Raw genomic sequence first — 6000 nt, 5'->3', positions numbered from 1 at the left:
AGACTGCTTTGGCCCTTTGGAGTCATTTGTGGTTCTATATAAATTTTAGAATTGTTTATTATAGTTCTGTTTTTGAAAATGCCACGGATATTGTGACAGGGATTGTATTGAATCTGTAGATTGTTTTGGGTGGTTTGGACATTTAAACAATATTCTTCCAATCTGTGAGTATGATAGATCTTTCACTTTGTTTTGTGTCATCCTCAGTGTCTCTCATCAATGTGTTATAGTTTCAGAGTACAAATCTTTAAGCTTCCTCCTACGTTTTTTTTTTTTTTCTTTTTGATGCAGTTATAAATGGAATTGTTTTCTTAATAACTTGTTGATCGTTGACACAGAGTTCACGTGTATAGAAATGCAACATATTTCTACATGTTCATTTGGTACCTTGAAACTTTACTGGACTCATTTCTGCCAGTAGTTTTTGGATGGTGGCTTGAGGGTTTTCTATGTATAGTATGTCATCTGTAAATGGTGATGGTTTTGCTTCTTCCTTTTTAACTTGGAAGCCTTGGTTTCTTATCTGGTTGCTGTGACTAGAACTTTCAATAATACACTGAACAAAAGTGGCAAGAGTAGGTATTCCTAATTCTGGTCTTAAAAGGAAAGTTGTCAGCTTTTTATCATTGAGATGATGTTAGCTATAGGCTTATCGCATATGGCCTTCAGTAAGTGATTGTATGTTCCCTCCTTACCCATGATATTGAGAGGTTTTATCAAAAGTGGATGTTACATTTTGTAAAATCCTTTTTCTGTATTTATGGGGATGATCATAAAATGTTTATGCTTCATTTTGTTAATGTGGTGTATCATGTTGATTTATAGATACTGAACCATCCTTGCATGCCTGGAATAAATCCAACTTATACATGGTGTATGATCCTTTTAATGTGTTATTGAATTTGGTTTGCTGATGTTTTGCTGAGGATTTTTGTATCTATAGTCATAAGGGATACTGGCCGATAATTTCTTTTGTAGTGTGTTTGTCTGATTTGGGTATCAGAGTAATGCTAGCCTTGTACAATAAGCTTGGGAGCATTACTTTCTCTTGTTTTTAGATAGAGATGGGATCTTGTAGTTTCTGGGTTGGTGAGACTCAAAAGAATCCAAAATTTTTTTTCTTGGATTTTAACAAAATGTTTTGAAGAACACACAGTTGTTGAGTTATAATTATATGTATGGAATGGCAAAATTGCCATTTAATCTAAAGAGGTCGGCAGATTTTAAAAAATTCTTCTCTTTTCCCCCAAACCTATTAGGATTATGTTTTATTGTTTTGGAAGAGTATTGTTCTTAGTTTTTTTCAAATGCCACTTTTACCCCCTTACCCCAGCACTTCCTCATAAATGTTTTTATTTTATAGCTGCAATTTATACAAAAATTAATAGACTTAATTTTCACCTCTAACTTATTCTTCATATTCTCTCCCATATTGTTTTCTATTGTATCCTCTTAATTCTTAATCTTGGATTCTACTTTACACATGTGGGCATATATGAAAAAGCCAACACAAAATTTAGTATCACCTTTCTGAATTACAATCAGTAATGGCAAGTGCCTTTCATTCCTTATATTTTCTAAGCCTAGAAAATTTTCCAAGTAGGTTTGTTTCTACAAGAATTACCAAATGAAATGTCTGAAGAAGTTACATTGTTTATTTGAGATCTTTGTTTCTTAGTGTAGGCATTATTGCTATGAATTCCCTCTTAGAACTGCTTTGGCTGCATTCTGTAAGCTTTTGCATGTTGTGTTTCCATTTTCATTGTCTGAAGATAATTTTTATTTTCCCCTTTAATTTCCCCTTTCTGCTGTTTCCTTCTTTATTCTCTGTCTGGATGATCTGTCCAGTGTTGAAACGTTGGTAGAAAAGCCCCAATTATTGTATTACTGTTGATTTGTCTTTAAGCTATTCATTTTTCCTTCATTTATTTAGGGGTTCTGATATCAAGTGCATAAATATTTACATGTGTTACATCTTCTCAGTGGATTGATCCATTTCTCATTATATAATGTCCTTTGTCTCTTATTATTGTAGTCATTCTTAAAGTCTATTTTGTCTGATAAAAGTAGAGCTTCCCTGCCTTTTTATTTGCTTGTTTTTGGTTACCATTTGCTTGGAATATCTTTTCTCATCCCTTTATTCTCAGTCTGTGTCCTTTTTAAGGCTATAGTGAGTCTCTTGTAGACAGCATATCATTGGATCTTGTTGGTTCCCGCCCCCCCCCCCCACACACACACACACAGAGCCATTCTTTGTGTTTTGGAGAACTTAACCCATTTAGGTTTAAAGTAATTATTGATAGGTAAGGACTTACTATCGCCATTTTGTCATTTGTTTTCTGGGTGTTTTGCAGATCCGTTGTTTACTGTTTCATATCCTCTCATTTTGTGTTTTGATATCTTTTGGTACAGATATCCTTTGAACTGTAATGTTGTTTGTGTAATTCTTTAGGTTTTTCCTTTATTTTTTTTTAATTAAAAAAAATTTTTTTTTAACGTTTATTTATTTTTGAGACAGAAAGAGACAGGGCATGAACGGGGGAGGGGCAGAGAGAGAGGGAGACACAGAATCGGAAGCAGGCTCCAGACTCTAAGCCATCAGCCCAGAGACCGACGCGGGGCTCGAATTCACAGACCGTGAGATCGTGACCTGAGCTGAAGTCGGACGCCCAACTGACTGAGCCACCCAGGCACCCCTAGGTTTTTCCTTTAAAGGTACCATAAAAAAATATATATATATATATATATATATATATATATATATATATATATATATATAATAATAAAAAAATAAAGGTACCATGAGGCTCACATAAAATATCTGATAATTGTAACACCCTATCTTAAACTGAAAACTTAACTTGAATAGCATTCTTAAACTTCATGCTTTCCCCACCCCCATTTTTGTTTACTGATATTATAGTTTGCATATCTTTAAATATTTGGTTTTTAGTAACAGGATAGTACAGATATGGTTATTTTTACTATGTTTTAAAACTTGAAGTATAAGTGCATTATCTACCACCCTTCCATGTTACAGAATCTAACTTTGATTATGTATTTACCATTACCTGTGAGTTTTATGCTATCTTCTTACATTTTTCTGATGTTAATTGGATTCTTTTTATTTCCAAAGAACTCCCATTAACACTTCTGGTAGGGCAGGTGTAGTGGTGATGAACTCCCTCAGCTTTTATTGATTGGTAAAGTTTTCACCTCTCTATTGCTGACGACCAGCAGCTTGGCCAAGTGTGGAATTCTTGGTTGAGTTTTTTCTTGCAATATTTTGAATATATCATCCCATTCTCTCCTGGCCTGGAACATTTCTGCTGAGAGATCAATAGTGTTTTGGGAGCTCCCTTGCATGTAACTCTGCTCTTTTTTCTTGCTAGCTTCAAAATTACTTACCTTTGACTTTTCACAGTTTAATGATAATGTGTCTCTTTGCAGCCCCTTTCAAACTCAAGCTATTTTGGGTTCTTGGGGTCAGGTTTTGGGAAGTTTTCAGCCATTTTTTATTTAAATCTAATTTGTCACGTACTGTTTTTCTTCTCCTTCTGGAATTCCCAAGGAGTGAATATTGTTTCTTCTGATGGTGTCCTGTTGGTAGTAGGCTTCTTTCATTCGTTTTTTGTTTTTTTTTTTATTTTTCCCCCTCTGCATAATTTCACCTGTTCTTTTAAGTCACTAATGACTTCTTCTGCATGATCAAATCTGTTTTTGAAGCTCTTTATTGAGTTCTTCACTTCAGTCATTATACTTTTCAGCTCTAGGAATTCTACTTGGGTTTTTGTTGTTGATTGCTCTTTATTAGTGGAACTTTTCAGTTTGTGCATGCATTGTTTTCAAATTTCATTGAGGTATCTGTGTATTCTTCAGTTCACTAAACATTTTTTAAAAGGATTATTCTGAATTTTAGTCTGATATTTGAGCGCTCTCCATTTCTTTAGGGTCAGTTACTGGAGTTTTATGTTTTCTTTGGTGCTTCTTGCTCTCTTTTTAATGATCCTGAATTCTTGATGTTGGTATTTGCACATTTAAATAAGCAGTTCCTCTTCTCTACTTTACAGATTCGATTAGGCATAAACAGCTTTTCCCCAGGAAGCTCAAAATGGTAGGAAGTATCTGCTAGGCGCATCCTTGGGCTGGTGAGGTTTGCTTTCAGGGTCTATTGTGGGTTGAGGCCACTGCCCAAGCTCTGGTCTGGGTTGGGAGGTGGGGTGTGGCTTTGCGAATGGTTGGACTGAACTCCTGGTTTGATTCCTTGCCCAAGTGAAGTGGTAGGATTCTCTGGTCAGGCATACTAGATGGTTGGGACTGGATACTAAGCAGCATAGGGAATTAGCTTCCGTGCCCTGGCAGGGCAGCAGGGCAGAACCCAGGACATGCATGGTTCATTGATTGGGCACCTGAATCACACAAGAGTATACAATGTATTTCCTGGCCAAACAAGGCCACTGGTTTTATTCTTTATAAATGGGTAAAATCGTGAGCTGTTGGATGGACTACATGTGCTCTGGCTAACTTCTCTGGGAAGGCAGGCTGAGGCTTTATTCAGCATTGAGTGAGGCTATGAATTAGTTTCTCTGTCAGAGCACATTGGGAGAACCAGCTCCAAGGTGGGTGGTAAGGCTCTTTATTTATAGTCTTGTCTTAAACCATTCTCTGCCTCAATTTCCCTACCTGACCAGGGTTACTAGCCTTGCTCCGCAGACTGTCAGCTCTGCCTTCCACATTCTCTGCTCAAGAATTGATAGGCTACTTAGCTTTGCAGGTGGTTGAGCCAGGCTTTCTGGCTTGGTGGTGGTGGTGGGAGTTTTTACTTAATGGTGAGTGGGGTAGGAATTAGCTCCTCTGACTGGGTCACCTGGCACTGACTTCATTTTGTGGATGATCAGCTCTGCCTACCATACTCCTTGCACGTGCACTGCCAGGTTAGGCAGCTTCCAGGGGTTTCTGCTAGCCTTTCTGGGTCAGATGGGGCTAATAAGAGTTACACTCCGCAGAGGGCTGGGCTCTGATTCAGTTCCCCTGCCTGGGTGGGTGCAGACCAGGATCCAGGGCTGGTGAGGCCGTTGATTATAGGACTGGAAGCAGGCTGACCTGCTCCCTGCTGAGTTCCCTCATCAGACTGTGCCACATCCTTGGTGCTGCAGATGAGCAAAACCACTTGTTGGGACCACTGCTTGGGGGCTGCAGGGAGGAAATGGGTTGGCCGAGGTGCCAGTGCTGGTTGTTGGAAGCCCCTGCTTACTTTCCCGTCATCATCAAATTCACTGTGCTCAAGTCCTGCAGATTCGCCCACAGTACCTAGGATTCAAGACTAGAGTAGGAGCTCCCAAGAAGTAACCCATAATGTTGGGGGAGCTGGATGTACAGCCTGGGTTCTGTGCCCCACGGAGGGACCAGAGGCTCAGGGAAGCTTTCTCGGTGTGGTGCTGTGCCGGCCTGGTGGTGCGGCAACAGAGTCCCATACGTCGCTGCTCCTCCTGCCCTTCTCACGCGGTCGGTCCTAGTCTCTATGGCGGAGGGGTACATCAACCTCGCTACCTTGTTCTGATCCTCTCAGTGGTATCTGTTCCATGAATAGTTGTTAATTGCTGTTCTGAGAGGAACGGGGAAGTCAGGAACGACCTATGCTGCTATCTTGGTGACCTCACCCTCTAAAATAACTTAGGACATTAAGAATGAGTCAGGAATGGTATCACAGCAGTGGTTCTCAAAGTGTGGCCCTTGGAGCAGGAGGACTCAAAATATTAAAATACATTTTGAAAGGTATGTGGTCAGTACCTTGCCTGAAGACTAGACAGTAAGAACATTTCTGGCTCTAATCCTAAAAATGATACTCAAATGTGAGCCTAGTTTCTGGATTGTTACGTTTGGGAGAATATTCAATTATCACAGATACATTCTCATACCCGTTGGGAAGCCCCAAGTAGCACTTGAAACTAAAAGGAAAAAATATGGAGTATAAAGAGTGTTTCTTTTTTTTTTTTTTTT

The sequence above is a fragment of the Panthera uncia genome, assembly GCF_023721935.1.
Source record: "Panthera uncia isolate 11264 chromosome A1 unlocalized genomic scaffold, Puncia_PCG_1.0 HiC_scaffold_17, whole genome shotgun sequence".
Lineage (NCBI taxonomy): Eukaryota > Metazoa > Chordata > Mammalia > Carnivora > Felidae > Panthera > Panthera uncia.
Note: the sequence above shows the minus strand (reverse complement) of the source record.